Below are 16,567 nucleotides of genomic sequence, written 5' to 3' on the forward strand. Positions count from 1 at the left end.
CTGCCTCACCCTCCAGCCAAAGCAGCCCTCGCAGCTCCCCGCCCCGCCGCCGGCCTTCCCGCCCTCCCGCCTCAGCCCCTGAGCGCCGCCGCCGCCCCCCGCCCGCCTCCCCTCAGCGCGGGCAGCGCCGGCGGCCCGCTCGCCTCGCCTCTCCTTACCTGACAGGCAAGTGACACTCTTGGTCATGGTCATGTGAAAATATTTTCGAGGTATCCTTTAACAGCCTTTAAATATTGAAGCCTAAAAACAATATTTGCTGTTTTACCTTTTGAAGCTTCAACAAAAGCTTTGTTTTAGCATTTACCTCGGTGTGCAATAAGAGTTAATAATCAAATCCGTCCCAACCCCCACAAATGTTAAACAAAAAGATAAAAGAAATGCAAATAGCTATTGTCATGGAAAGTTAAAGTACCTGTCTGTATTTTTAAGTGAAAACTATTATCTCTATCAATCAAAATTTAAGAATACAATAGCACTAATCACACAAGGTGCTTTGACTGAGGTACTTTTCCTCATAAAAAGTTTTTTTTTTTTTTTTAACTGGTGCATAAAAGTAATACACTTACAATTAGATACGGTATTTGTAATTTTGTTATTAAAAACCCTCAGCAGTCTTATTGTTAATAAATGCCTCTGAGTCTGTAGGCTGATTTGTACCCAAGAAGACCAAAGTCCCTACATATTTTAATAAGGTTGATGAAATTTTATTCAGATTCTCACACTTTCCAACATGTGGTGGAACAGCACACTCTTCTGTTTGAGAGGAGTTACTCAAACGAAGGAAATAGTTAATTGGTAACCAAAACTACTACTTCTGGCCTCGCTGCACATTTTCCACATTTCTCCCAACGCTGTCTGTGCTACAACCGCCTGCCTTGAAGACGTGCCCTTTGTCATCTTTTCTTTAATTTTTGATACCAATTCCCGCTCGTCGGACTCTGTCGTTCTCCTCATACGGCGTACGTTACATACACAGTACATACGTTGTGCAGGCACATCACACAGATTTTCTGGAAAGTCATTTTTAAAACTAATTCGTCCAGACTGAATCAGAAACCGAGCCGTGCAGTTAATAAGTGCAAGAGCGAGCGACAGTAATTACGCCTATACTAAAGGCAAAGAGCCCGAGATTAAAATACCTATAAGTAAATAGTTAAGCCAGGATGCTATTATGCAAACTCTGCTCTCAGGGAGGGATGTCTCCCACACTGAGGAGCAATAGGACTGTCATTTTTTCCCCCTGCAATATCAGGTTTCCTACTCTACAGTTCTGGTACTCTGCATCATGGCTAACATCTCTAGTGTGCTATTAATATCAATGAAGAGACGATTCAATTTCCACATAAGAAAAACCTTCCTATTACAGCACAGACATTCTAGTGAGGACCCTTGCGAAGGAAACAATAAAGACCAGAGGGTTGGGGTTGGGTTTTTTCCCCCCTCCTTCTTTTTTTTTTTTCTTTTTTTTTTTTTTTTTTGCGCTGCTGCTTTTGCAGTTCTGCGTTGCACACTGTTTGAAAGCTTTTAGCTAACAATGGAAGCATTATCTTCAGGATAGTTACAAAACAGGATTTGTTAGTACAAAGAATAATAACACACCGAACTCTTCCCCCTCCCGCTGCCACCCCCCCGCAAATACCTGCCTATTGCAATACGGCATTTAGTACTTTATTCAGAAGTATATTCCAGAAACACCTGTATTCTTGATCTAATTCCCTGCAACAAACTCCCTCAGCGGACCAGGTTTGCTTGAGGAGGTTTGGAAAATTAGAAAAAAACAAACAAACAAACATTTTTTTGCATTTATAAAACGGAACAGAAACAAAAGTATCTTATTCTACCGGAGAGAAAACTTACCCATTAATGAGGAAGAAAAAGGCTTAGAGCTGTACAGTAATTCCCAACTAACTGCAGAAAAGTTGAGAGTTTGAAAACACTAAAGCACTTTTGACTATCCAGCCTTTCTGTGCTTCAACACTGGCTGCAGTGTAAGGAAGGACTGAAGGTATGTGGTCTAAACACAACAAAAGCCACTGCCTTACTCTAGATTAAATATGCAGGAAGAGGCCCCTTTGCATAAACACAAACACTCAGCAAATGAGTAACTGGCTCAAATCAGACGCCTGCTGTGCATTCTACCTGTCCTGATCTCTGACAAGCTACACAGCTTGTTTAAGGGGATAGGAACTGCAAAATCAAATCAAATCATAGTGCTAAACGCTCTGCTCATATAATAGTAAATAACAACAGCACCAACAACTCGACACCAAACGTTCATTTCTAATCTAAGCATTGCTCTGGCAAAGAGCTGAATCGTGTGCTATGCCCGCTTTGGCTCAGCCACCCATCTCGCCAGAGCAGAAGAAACACAACCAAACACCACCTGTAAAATTCATTTTCATTAACTGTACTGAAATCCAATACATTTCTGGCCCAGTCTTTTCTTAACGAGGATATAAAATTAACACAGAGACTTTTGGTTGGGTTGACAGAGTAAATCTGAATTTGCTTATGCTGTCCCTGTTTTGTTTACTATATAAAATACATTCCACACACAGACCTATTTTAGCTGTTATGAATCACTGCATAATGCACACCTATTTACTAGTTTATTTGGGGAAAAGGAAGAAATTTCTGAACTTTCCCTTAAAAACGGTATTTTCAAAATATTACTCTCATAAAACGACCCCTCCAAACTATATTTACTTCAAAAAACAACTAAATTAGAGACTGTGATAACCACCAAGCACCTCTAAGCATTTATTATTATAATCGAATATACATAATTATATACTGTGATTTACTCTTGCTTCTAGAGAAATAAATTATTTTTCAGTCTCGTTTATCCTTCCATTACAGAAATAGAATGAAGCAGCACAATTTTGAAGCAATTGGAATTCACCAGTGTCCCTTCCTAACTTAAGGAGTCAAATCACATTGACCTCTTATTGTGAGTCCTAGCTACATGTTGGTTTTAGTAATTTAATTATTTTTTAATAACTTGCAGTATTAAATGATTGCCATTGAAACACAAATAAGATTATACTCCTCTGCCTTACTCTCCTGCGCTCCAGACTACAGCGTAACGTGGACAACACGACTGCGTCCGGCACTGAAATTTCATTCGTAAAGAGCACTTACACACAGGCAGACACAAGAAGATTCAGGCTTTAAAAGATGCAACACATATTTACTGGATTCTCAAGCATGTGCCACAGATTATTTCAAAGGATACTGGATATAAAACTCACAGTTTCAATGCGGATCAAGCATGTTCGGTTCCACTGAGCACTCATATGGTACGGAGGGAGTTTTACTTTTCCTTGGATAAACTCACCACGTTAAAGCACAAAAAAAATAGCTAACATGAGCTAGTCAAGCCTAACCGGATAAAAATCCTCCACAAAGAATCCTGCAAGAAATTTTAGAGCCCCTGTATCATTCACTATTTTTGCACTGAAATGACCTTCCAAATAAGGTGTCAGATAATACGGTTCACATAGAAGATAGTGATCTAACCTTGATGCAAATAAACCATAGAACAAAATTTAATCAGTATATCACTGTGTAAAAGCCTTTGTCCATCCCAATGGAGCTTCTAATGACTGTTTTGGCAGTTCTGGCTGGTAGTTATGCCTCCCTGCTCATATATATCTCATACTGGTTGAGCAAGCTAATGGAACGGCTGTTAGTGGAATCCAATATTAATACCCTGCATCGTGCAAAACTAGATGCAACTGAATATATTGTACAATTAAAGGTAGTATCTAATTCCATAGGTATTAGATACTGGGCTCTAAATTAATATTTTAATAGAGAAAGTGAAATAAATACTACATTTCAGGTAAGATATCTATGAACTCTGGATCTGCCAGCCTTCCTGCTCTAAGCCTACTCTATACTCACACAGAACAGACATAGGACCCTAACAAAAATTGGCAAGCAAGCTTTAGATGCTGAGTGACACATACTGATGCACAGAGTCAAAGATGTCATCTTCATGCAAGCTCCACTAGTTATGAGCTTCAGAGAAAAATGAAACAAAAAAACCCCAAAATAAAACAAAAAAAGGGGAGGGGGGGGCGAGGGGGTGAGAGTGGAGCAAGACCTCCAGAAAATAAACAGGGTGTACAGTTTCAAAGGCTACAGACACAGACATTTCATTGTTCAAGCCAATTATCAGTGGAAAATAATAACAACAGATGGATTCAGAGTCACTGACTTTTCATATGCACTTCATCTCTGCACAACAGATGATGAAATGCGAGAGCTATCTCGGAAAGGCAAAACATCTTTCAGTAAAAGAACTCTATACTCCAGATGGGGACCTTCTAAGGCAGCTGATTATCTTCTTATAATGTTGTAAGATAGACTTACTAAAACATTTCAAGAACTGATCAGATAGGATGAGCACAATGGCATCATTATGAGGACTAAGTTGCTTCGGCCTCAGACTTGTGACTAAACTAGTCAGAAATTTCAATAGGGCCAGAGCTGCCCATTCCCAATTTTCACATCAAGTACCAGTTCCAAAAAAACGCCCGAAGATGCTGCTTACAGCCTGGGCAAAACATGGGGTGGCTTTGCCTGGAGAGGGGATGTAGGCATGGGGCCACCGAGTCAGCAGCTGCATGAATTGGTGGTCCCCAACAAAAGTCCTGCTGCCATGAGCGAGGCGAGCCCCCTCACCTTCTGCAAGCATGCCGTTTCACATGGGGACAAAGGCAGAGGACAAAACATATTTACAAGCATGGCTGTTTCCACTATAATTGCTGTAGATGGGACCTCATCATCCAGTGGCCTACAACAATATAAATGAGGAGTAACCTCAGCTGAGTCAATGGAGTTGCACCCACGAAAACTGGTGAAGCACAAATAAGACATAAATTCTTTCTTACACAGCCTTTACAAAAACTCATCTTTTTATGGGAAATAAAAATTTGCTTTGAAAGGGAAATAACAAATACATGTAAATTTTGGTGGTTCCAGTGATAAGCAGTTCCAACAAATGTCACAAACACCCAGTGAAGAACCACCTACCTAGCACAACCTTCTCCCACTCAGCCTGAATACCACAAAGTATGTGTTTTTGATCACATGAATCAGGTATACCACAATCTCAAAACTTAAAAAAAAAAGTAGTGGAAAAATTAGCTCATTAATCTTTAAGACAACATTTCTTTAATGGAAGAATACTACATAAGTAGCACATTAAACCGAACTGGTTGCCATTTCCACCGTTTCTTCTCCAAAACACTGCAAGGAAATTTTTTAAAAAATGACACACTCTGTAAATCAATATCACATACCGAGGGGTAGCAATACACAACACACATGCACTGAACTTGCACCTACTGCTAATTTATTTCACAAGTTACAAAATATTTCATAAGTAGAGGGCTGTTGGCTTCACAAACGCGAAGGGAAGAGATGAGTTTGCGGGCACAAAGCACAGCGTTTCCCCTCTTTGTGAAGTACTTTGTCAAAAGTAAATTCACAGGGGAACATACGAGCAAAGAGTAAATTTTGCCCAGGGCAAAATTCTGCAACTGCTTTAAGAAGCAAACAAGAACACAAAAGATGTGTAATACAACCATCTGGCTCTACTCATGCTATATCAATAATCCCCAAAATTTATCCCCACCCCCTTAATCAACCCACACTGATGCCACAAAACCAAATGGCATCACTTATGCTTCCTGCCCATCACATTTTGAAATGATATTTAATATGCATACAGTACATATTTGCATGTTAATCAATTTCTTTAAGAAAAAAATATTTTTGCTTCTTGAGCTATTAGTTCTGCTTTTTCTACTTATTCACACCGGGATCTGTAAAACCACCAAGAAAGTCCTTGTGGTAAAGATACTCTCATATCGACACAGTGTCTCAGGTATGAGGATAACGTACCGGTCAAAATTTCAATCTCGTCTTCTCTCTAGTTTTGTGTCACAGTGTGAAAATAGCAGAGGGTGAATAATAATGTGCCAGCAAAATTAGCTGTTCAAGAAACACGGGTAAGCAATCCGTTTTGAACTCGAGGTTGGATGCGTTTCTAAGTATTGCCCTACTCGGGATGCAGGGAAGGAATTACAGAGGGGAAGCGGGATATCCTACGTGTCTTTTTCCATCTAGGATTTTGAATATTTGCACCAATTATTTCAGGCTGCCCCCCATCCAAGAGCCAGCCTGCTTGTGAAGGAGGAGGAAACAGGGAGCTCCTGGTGACGGACAGAGGACAAGACTCCAACGTGTGTTGGCTGCACGGCCGCTCTCCCTTCCCACCCCAAGCACACAGCAGGAGACCACGCCAGGATGGACAGCCAGCCATGCAAAGTGACCAAAAGGGTGGCCCCACCATTGTCTGGGGTTGGCTTCCTTCTTGAGGGAAAATCAGCCGCGTAACCATCATGATTCATACTGCGAGTGCGCGACGTGAAACTGGTACCAAAAACAACACTTCAAAGACGGTCTCTCTCTGGCGCTTTGGTGACCGGCGGCTGTGGCCCCGGGCGCTGACTCAGAGCTCTTATTCTTAATCGACTTTTCTGCAACAACACACCCCGGCCTGTCCCATGGCAGTGGCTGGCTGACACCCTCCCTGTCCCTCCAGTGTGGATGGTGGCTCACGGCCGGCAGCGCTTCTTGCCCTCCTGTAGCACGAATATATGATTGTTACATAGGGAAGGAGAAATACAAGCCCTGAGCACTCATGGCATAGATGGAAACATTTTGCAACTATTTTCTTTGGAAATGAGTGTACGTATAGCAGTTATGTCTGCTCCTACATCCAGACTACCAACCTGAGATCACAAACACTTTGTTATTTTTTTAAATTTTTTTTTTAAATCCATTTTTGGATTGCTTCTGCTGTTTCTACGGCTTGACTTGTACAGCCTCTTTGTAAGAATTGAAAACAGGTCTCCCACAAACACAGAAATGGGCAAATGGTTTAGAGAGCTAATCCACACCTGGGCTACGTAAAAGGGGCTCATATTTTCCAAACAGAAACACAACCCCTTTTATATATGAACCAGATTTGGATCCAAACGCTAAACCCTTCACCACATCCTACGTGGGGCTCTGCGATGGTCAAGGGGAGCAGTGGTGGGTGGCGGCTGCACCCATGTTTCTGTGGGAGCACTGGCTCCATCGCGATGGCGAGACACAGACGAGTCGTCGTCGCAACCTTGGACTTGGATGCAAAGGGCAGACCTGTCCTCAGTTACACCACAGTTAACGCAGGGTAATCCCCATCCCGCGCACGCCTCCTAGACAAGAATCTGGCCCTGTCTCGTTACTCTTGTTAGAAAAATGAAGGCTGTGACAGAAAATAGCTAAGAACTACATCTTGCCGATGCCAAAATACAATAATAACATGTTCAAAGATTTAATTTAGAAGACTACAAAGTCTAGCTCATACATCATAACACCTTGAAATAACACTTTAAGGTCAAATCCTGTGAATTTTTGGAAACCACCAAAACATAATGAAGTTTTACTTAAACACAGCATTTACATTTATAACGCATTTCAGATTCTTCAAGTAAGCTAGACCACATGCTAGGAAAATGTACTTCCCACAACATACAAATTAAGTCATATACAGCCTTCCCTCTGCAGGCTGAACAGCCACCGGCACAAATGGAAGTCCTGTGTTCGGATCAAAGGCAGCATGTGGACCTCAGAATATGATTTTTTAATTTTATTTTTTTTTTAACTGGCAAAACATCAAATCCCACTAGTAGTTTATTTTTGTTGCCTTCCTTGCCCCTTTTCTACCTCTCCCACTTATTTCACAACGGAACATTTTTAAACCACTAGAAATCTTTGTGGCAAAGATGATGTCATACTGACACAAGATCAGGTGTGAGGTATGGTATGAATAAATACTTCTCCGCAACCACATTTAATTTTCAATGGTTGGGCATCAAGAGACAAAGAAGTTCTTATGCAGACATATTAACTGAGGATTTAATTTTAAATGGTCTGCATTTAAAAGAGCAGGAACAACGCATCGTGCAAGCCTAGAAGAAAAGAAAAAACCCACAAAAACCAAAATGCCTTGTGCACCTTCATTCTTTTTTTGGGAAAGCAATACACTGCCCTAAAACTTATTGCTCTTCACAGTAATAAATACATGGTGCTTGATTACTTCATCTTCTAAGTCGCTGATACCATGCAGGATAATTGTACTTTATGCACTGGTAATAAAAACTCTCCCTATGAAAATAAATATGTATTTTACAGTAATCAAGCAGGAACTAATTTTGTACTTTTTCACAAGTAGCCATTTACTTTGGCACTGAATGGTAATGTGTAGTAGATAATGCAGTATATGCTTTAACCCAAGAAAAATTAGACTTGAAAATTAATACACAGTGAAAGACAAATTTAAAGCAGCCTTCTTGTGTTCTGACATAAGAATATAAAAATGACACGAGCAACTAAAGATTAGTTTACATACTTTTCAATCACAGCTGCCGCTCAGTAACCACAATACCTTTAACATGACATTCTACCGAAAAAGAGATACAGTTTGGCTGCAACAGCAGCTAGATACAGTTAACGTGAAATTAAAAGGGCATTTTTTATTTACACATATCGTACAGCACTGAGCCCCAGCACAATTACAACGGAAAGATTTTTAGCGTGATTAATTTAGAAATACTCTAGTGATAAATAGAGTGCATTGCGAGTGATTCTGCCGAGCAAATTTTTATCACCAGCCTTAGATGTCAAAACACAGTTTCAGGGACAGAGAAAGAACGAGTCACATCTTCTTGGTTAATATTTAATTGGGTGCTAAAGATTCCTCCCAAGGACCTCTGAACCATCACTGACAGCCCCACAAGATGTCCCTATCTGTGAAACAGATACCAAGCTTTTCTGTATAAACTAAAATAACATTAAATTTAATCAAACCATTCAATTAAATAAATCACTTCAGTGGACATTGCAGCCCAAGCCCTGTTTAATTACATAATTTTAAAAATATTTGCACACTGCAACCAGTAAGATTGGCTCTGAGGTTTCATAATACACACTTAACACTTGAGTTGGAGAACAAATTTATTTAATAAATGCAGAGCTAAGTGCAATAATGCCACTCCACTCAAACTGCAAAATCACTTAGCATATCCTGCGAGAAAAAGCAAATAAACTTTTTCCCCGTTTAAATGCATGTCACCGCTACCGCTGGCTCTGGCAGAAGCCACCTCCCTTCCGCCCGGCATCTGTGCAGTCGGTGGGATGCCCGAGCCCAAGAAGGGGGTGGGAGAGCTGGGGTCCCCCTCCCACAGCGCAGAGCATCCCCCCGCTCAGCCGGAACACTGAATCCCCAGCCTCCCTCTCCTTGCCCACTCCTCCCTCCGAGCTTTTCCCCTTTTCCCCACCCTGCGATGCTCTCCTTCCCTCTTCCCCCTCGTTCCCTGCTGCTTGGGGTCCCCATCTTCATCAACGTGCTCCAGCTGTTCCCATTCCCACCTCAAGCTCCTGCCCTGAGTTTCCCCCGACTTGCTCTCTTTCTCACTGCCATTTGAGATAGCTGCGGTGAAAAACGCCAGTTGGGGGGTGGTAGTGGGGGGAGGGGGAGAAGAACAACAAAATAAAACCAAATAGGACAGAAGGAAGGGGCTGTAGAGAAGAGTGAGGGCAAGGAAACAGTTTAATAACACCAAGCAGAACTACCCAATTTCCAACAACAGGAAGAGACGCTCCTGAGCACCAGGATGAAAAAGAAAAGCCCCAGACCAAGCGTATTACTTCAAATGGGATCCAGGTTCTGGGATGGTATGATGCCTGTATCCGCAGGACAGAAGAAAACCGCCTTGCTGCCATACCTAAACAGATGTGACAACGTGGGAGAGGCTGAAATACGTATGGACCAAGCGGTGGCCTTAAATGAAAGGGGGGGGAAAAGCAAGCGAAGGGTTTGTCACAGCTTAGACACACAGCTGTGTGCCCTCGTACAGACTTTGCATTCATTCATATAGAGCACAGCTTTCAGGTCCTGTGGTTCCAGCATGATTTTTGGAAGAAAGCTGAGCCCCAAAAATAAATAAGTCTATATTTGGCCTGCCCCGGATTCAAGCAGTTCTCAATAGTACTTTGCATAGAAACAACCTGAATTAATACCGGTTAAATTTTCGAGATTATAATATTCTTTACCAAGCCAATGGATGCACCTCTAAAATTCACTGCCCTGACAAATAGTAGAGCTCTTGAAAGTCTGCTTGTATTAGTTTTATGGATCTATTCTACTGCTTAAATCAGGTCTCATTAAAATTACCATCCACACAAGTTCTCCCACTGGGAAATCTACATGCCAGAGCTACTCCAGTTCCGCAGGCGGTGCTCGGAGGGGGTTGCATATTGCAAAATAGCTGCGGACACGGCAGGGGGAGGACGGGGAGAAGAACAAGAGGACTTCAGGACAGCAAAGAAGTTACTCCTCAGCCTTCTCTGATTTTAATCAGTGCAACTTTTGCTCAAGTGCTGCAAATGCATCCATGAAAGGAAACACTACTACTAGAAATGGAACTGGGGAGGTGGTGTAAAAAAAAAAAAATGTCCCTCAGAAAGCCAAATCCAGCCTCAAACATCCATTTCACTGCTGGAATGGCAGGCTAAATATGCAAACACTGCACCTGACAACTTACACTAAAGCATATGATCTGCACACTGCCCCTCCAGTTTAATTTTTAATAGTAACAGTACTTAAATCTCAGCATTAATGTATTAATGTTCAAATGAATACAATTAAAGGCATCTCTGTTTTCTTCCAGTGCCAACAACCTGGAAGATCTCCTTCGTATTTGTGGGGATTATTACAAATATATTCTGTAGCCGTTGTTTTGGCAAAGAAGCAAAAACCTTTGCCTTTTAAATATAAAGTAACAGGAATAATGAATAATATATCTTCTGATTTTTGTTCTGCCATGATATATATATAATGATATATAAAATGTTCATTTATTATTATCACACATCCTAGGAAGCAGACATGCAAAATTACTTTTTTTTTTTGTCTTATAAGGGTCATTTATCATACAGAACGTCCTCCAAATAGGTAGTCCTAAAATCTCAATTTACAAAGACATTTTTTAAAGCTGAATTCTTCAAACAGGGCTACTCTCCTGATGGTTAAAATAAAAACTTTATGATATTGAAATAGCTGGATTTAAGGAGGAAGAAACGCTCCGCATTTTCTTTTAGAAGTTCCTGCCCCGACAAATTAATGTCTGCCTATTATTTGTACCTAAATCTTGCCACATTTATCAGTAACAAAAGCACTGCGTGACCCTCTTTAGGCCAAGTTCAGAAAAGAAAAGCATTTAGTAAAAGGGCATTAATTTTTATCGTAGCATCTGTGATCTCTGGGTGGGGAAAGGAAACACCATAAAAAACGGAGTCTGTATATACAAACTATCAGTCAGATTTTAACACTTATGCAGAATAATGCAAAGCTTTATTTCTTTCTGATGTTAGCAGGCTCTTTTTTTTTTTTTTTTGCCTTCCATTTTTCAATATGTAAAATGACAAAATGCAAAAACAAAAACACGAAAAATGTGCTTGTTAGGGCTGGCCTAGTTTTTTGAAACACGCACAAAAACAAAACCCACTCATAAGATCTTATTTTAATATGTAATAGAAGAATCTGGCAAACATTAGCCAGAATAAGTCTAGCCAGCGAACACAGACTAACATACTAGTCTGCTGCTGCGAAGCAAAATCAAATGGGATCTCGTTCTTCCAACACACAAGGGCAGCACCTTCCACCTGAAGAGCACCGAAGGAAGGTGGTGCAGGTATCTATCTGCACGTTGTCCCATCTCCAAGCTCTCCTTTGTCAAGAGATGGAGATGGTAAAAATCAGTCAAGAGTAAATGTGTGCCTTTTCCCTGAAGCTACGTCCATGCTCACTCCAGCGGTGGCTGCTGTGATCTTGGTGAGCAAGACCCAGCCAAACCCAAGCAGCAGCACAATGCTCTCTTCACAAATGTTCTTTGTGCCCCAAATCTACTCCAAGTCGTGCAGCTTTGAAGCGGTACGCAGAGAAAGCGTCGGACATAAAACTATCTCCAGGGGAAAAGACAAAAAATATGATCAGGAAAGAAAAAAGGAATGGTAGAGCTGGAGTCAGCACGGCTAAAGACTCCAATGAGGAGGGAGGAGGAGGACAACTACAAAGCGCTTAATTATAAACCCAAAAATGTTAGAAAACCAATCTCACGCTAACAATTTGCGTATTTTGGGATTACCTACGGATGAGGAAGGTTCAGCTTAATCAGCTATCTGTGCGAATGGATCCCCAATGCGCCAGAGCTGAACTCAATAGACAATCCCATTAGAGTGGAAAGAGCACGTGAAACGCCCTTGAGAAACATGGCTAATGCCACAAACACCGAGGAAACAACCGTTAATAAATTCTTCCATTTTCAGGCTTAGGAGGCAAAGGGCAAATGTTGAAAGAAGCAGAAGATGGGAAGGGCACGGCTACGCTTTATAAGAAGTCCATTTCATGTGTCACACGTTCCCAAGGCAGGTCTCACTCCTCAGATAAAAAAAAATAAAATAAAATAAAAAACCCCATAATTTTTAACCCACTAAAATAAGCCTCCCAAGAGGGAAACAGCTACATCTGTTCTTTAAGCCACCTAAACTTAAGATGTCTCTCCCTCTTCCAGGACAAGAGACAATAGAAGAAAAGTCTATAAATAGAGAGAACAGAGAGTCTCTATAAAAAGAAAAATATTGCAAAAAGTCTCTAATAAAAGAGCTTGCAAAATGTATGAATTCAGGTATCAGAGGCACTCTGTAAAACTCCTGTTTGGGCTTTCTCTTTTTGATCAATGCTGTCCCATAAGACAAAAGCTGCTCCCATGTACGACATGCTGGACATTTACTTGGTTGGTCTCTCTCTTGTATTTACCCAGGAAACATACCATGGACCACTGTGTGAGGAGAAAGTCGCTAGCAGAAATAATGTGGGGGTGGACAGCCCCCCAAAACCAGGTTACCCGCTGAGACAGACATGAGCTTGACAACTGCTGGAAGACCAGATCTCAACCTGCTGCCCTTTAGCCACAGCCCACTCCGGGTGCCGTTGGGACACGTGGTCAGGAGAAGGTCCACGTGGTGGGACGAGAACCGAGGAGCTCAGCACTGCTGCCGTTATCAGCTACAAGCAGCTGCCAGCTGGACTTCAAAGGCCCGTCAACGACACCGTGGGGCCCAATCCTATCTGCATCTTATCCATCCTTGCCACTTAAAACACGTTTATCACCATGTGCACGAGGGCTCTGGAGCATCCCCACTGTCCCCAAGGACCAAGCCTGGCTTCAGCGGCCGCCCCGCAGACCAGCTCTTCTCCTACCTGGGTTTGATCCAAGCACTCGCGCAGCTCTTACATTTTATTCTCTCTCTCTCCCTGAAGCTTTGGCAACTGAAATCTATTATGATGTCAAAAGGTAGCTGACAACATAAAATGTATCCCGCTGAGTTGATGCCGCACGCTGCTAAATTTACAACAACAGAAGTATCATAAAAATTATAAGAACTGCAAATTAACCACTGATTTTTTAGTTCAGTGACATAAATAACAGTAAAGATCTGGAAAACTTCCAAACATCTTTACAACTGTTTAATTTGTCAAAATCTATCAAGTATATTTCAACCACAAACCTGTCCTCTGTAGTGCATTAGTTTTCACGTACTTACACTGGCGTCAAAGGCAACAAAAATAAAGCTTATATAATTACTGTATTCTGATGCACCTCTCCAGTCACGCATTTTATTTCTGCTTTTCTTCCTCTGTACTTCTTTGTTGACACTAACAGTCAGCAATGTTTGAAAAACATTCACGCTAAAAAACAAAATATCCCTACTGCTTTCCATCCCTCCTAGCTTTGCCTGGGACACTCAAGGCAGCACATCGCTTTGTTTGCCCATTTGCCCGGTTTTCCACTCACGTGTCACATGTACCTCGCGACGCTTGCGTCAGCAAACCCTTTTATTTACTCCTTTATTTGTGCACCACACCAAGCTCTCCAAATGCAAAGCCACTTTTCCAGCGGCTGCGAGAGGGCAGGCAAAGATTAAAGAGAAATAAATAAATGTTAGAGGTTCTATTGCTTTGGAGGCAGGGGGGAGGGGGGGGAAGCTCATTTTTATATAGCTGTTTATTTTGTATAGTTAAATGTCAGTTATTGTCTTTTGTAAGACACAGATTTACTAAATAGAGTGCATTTCTTTCACAACTGTTGCAAGAATAACTAGTTTTGAAGTCCAAATGTGTTGAATTGATGGTGAAAAAAGTCACAGTCTTTCTGAGAAATAATATAAAAAGTATTTCCATTATTTGACTACTCAGGGGCTGCGAAGCTTCCTGAAGCCCCGATGCTCAGCCTGCTAAGAGAGCTTTGGCCGTCACTCCAACCCAACCGGGGAGGGCTTCCCAGTAGCCACCCCCGGCACAAACCAGCGCAGGCAGCACGGGTTTGCCGTGGTAGAAAGAACTGGCACAGATCTTTTCGTGTTCTATTTGTCGCCACAACCCATGGGTTCACGCCAAGAAGATTCATACACAACTCCAACTGCTTGAGGTAGTCGTTATATACAAAAATAAATAAATAAACGAGGGAGACACAGAACTGACAAGACTGTCCTCTTTTTTTTGCCTTTAAAAAGGCTTCTCGTGATATGGAGAGGGACTTCTCGCCGGCTCCGTTTTCCTCAATAGCCATTTGTGATTCTCCTATGCTTGAAGTGTGGAATATTACAGGAACCAATTAAGCCCTCTCAAATAGTAGAAACTCATAAATCCCTCCCTCTAATAATATTAAAGTGCTGCTTGTGTGTGACTGAACAGAGAAAAAATGGGGACAACACACTTGCTTCAACTCCACAGGCAAAAAAATCCCACTGGGGAGACAAGCAAGGTGGGGTACACGGATGAAGAAGCAGCTACCAAACTGTTCATGTGTGCTTACACCCGTCCTCAGAGCTTTATCTCCTCTCAAGAGCTGGCAGCCAACATGCACATTGACTTGTCCCCCTGATCCCAACCAGCCAAGGTTTGGTGGCTCCATCACTTTTGGACCCTAAGTGGGGGGTGGCTCTGTCCCAGGGGCTGGTGGGCAGGGCGGCCCAGCAGGTTGTTTGAAGCAGGGTGATTTGGGTAGTTTGCGTTGGGATGTGTTATACCACACTGATTTCAAGACCAAATCTTGACCACATTGGCTACCCATATGGAAGCAGAAAAGGAAGTTGAAGGACCGGGTTTGACACGATAGGTTAAACTCAGTCCCCCGCCCCCAGTAAACCATACAGGAAATCTTTTTACACTGTAAAAGCAAAATAGAATTGCTTACCATTTGTATTAAATAGGATTTATGCCTAAAATACAGTAAACCAACACAGAACATAGCACAGCTCTAAAAATTAAGCATCCAGATATACAATGACTTTTTAAATTAATTTTCCCACTGTGTTGTTTGCAAGAGCAGTACACTTAAATGGCCACAACTTGTTCAGTGACACCCAGAGGTACCATGCAAGCGCTATGGAATGGTGCAAGTAATTCAAACTTCTTTGATTAAATCTAACATAATTGCACATAACTGGAAAAAATCACAGCAAGTTGGCTCCACATATTGCATTGCATAAATCAGAAGCGATTCCCACAAAATCTATCCTTTCCAGACTATTTTATCTAAGCAACATATAGCTGTTACAACAATTTTTGAGTGATTTTGATTCTCGTTGTGGTATAATGAGTAATGAAGAAAGCACGTTTTTTATTCTGGTTTGCACTGATGAGATGCATTTCTTCTTTGACTAAACCCTCAGTGACTCAGTTCTGCCGCTTCACAACAATGAGTTCTCATGTTTCCCTCTGCACAGAAAAAAAGTAAGTCTTCAACTATCCCGTTTTCAGCTCAAGCCGAAGGAAAGACCTTGAGAGCTCCTAGAATTCATGCTCCTCGTTGCAGAGAAGACCCTACACCAAGGTGTTGCGCTAACTTGGAGGAGCCCCAGACCCATCAAACAGACACCAGCACCACGAAATGCTGCCTGAAGACAGAAGTGCCCCAAAACTGAGTTCTCTGCAGGGAAAAAAAGGTGACAGTCACCGAGAGCTTGAGGAACGTTTCTCACTTGATGCAGGAGAAGATGGGCTTGGCCAGGGTGACTTCCCTCAAAACTCAAAAGCTGAGCAACAGGCTTCTGCAACCATCTCCCTCTGATGTTCCCAGGAAGGGCAACCACAAATACTGCCTCTTTCTTGCATTGAAAGGAGAACGGGCCTTTTTCTGTGCTCTGCACCAGATTGCCAGACTTAAGTTTCTCTTTCCAGTAACACACGATGTGAAGGCTTTGTGCTACGTGGGGCCTAATATTTTCAGGCCTGGAGACTTAATTACATTATTCTCTAATTGGCACATGGTACTAAAGCATAAATATTAATAACATTAACCAAAAAAAGACCCTGATTGAGACGGCAAGCTGAAGACCAAATCCATAAATCAACAGTAATCTTTTTTCTTAATCACAGCAGCTA

The 16,567-nt window shown here is 41.8% G+C and overlaps 1 protein-coding gene across 20 annotated transcripts in view; it reads right to left on the reverse strand.

Annotated features, from left to right (window-relative positions):
- The window catches only part of FOXP1 (forkhead box P1), a 395,027-nt gene that overhangs the window by 234,195 nt on the left and 144,265 nt on the right, over positions 1 to 16,567 (reverse strand). For 2 of the 20 annotated variants that reach the window (XM_054215941.1, XM_054215942.1), the window contains exons 1-2: positions 1,858 to 2,091; positions 159 to 240 (exon numbers count right to left, since the gene is read on the reverse strand). The exons of 14 other annotated variants lie outside the window; for them this stretch is intronic. The gene's annotated coding sequence lies outside the window, so the exon portion shown is untranslated. Of the gene's footprint in view, positions 1 to 158; positions 241 to 1,857; positions 2,092 to 16,567 lie in introns of those variants that run through there. 4 more of the 20 variants (XM_054215930.1, XM_054215931.1, XM_054215939.1 and 1 more) reach the window with 3 other exon arrangements.

The sequence above is a fragment of the Rissa tridactyla genome, chromosome 10 (assembly GCF_028500815.1).
Source record: "Rissa tridactyla isolate bRisTri1 chromosome 10, bRisTri1.patW.cur.20221130, whole genome shotgun sequence".
NCBI lineage: Eukaryota > Metazoa > Chordata > Aves > Charadriiformes > Laridae > Rissa > Rissa tridactyla.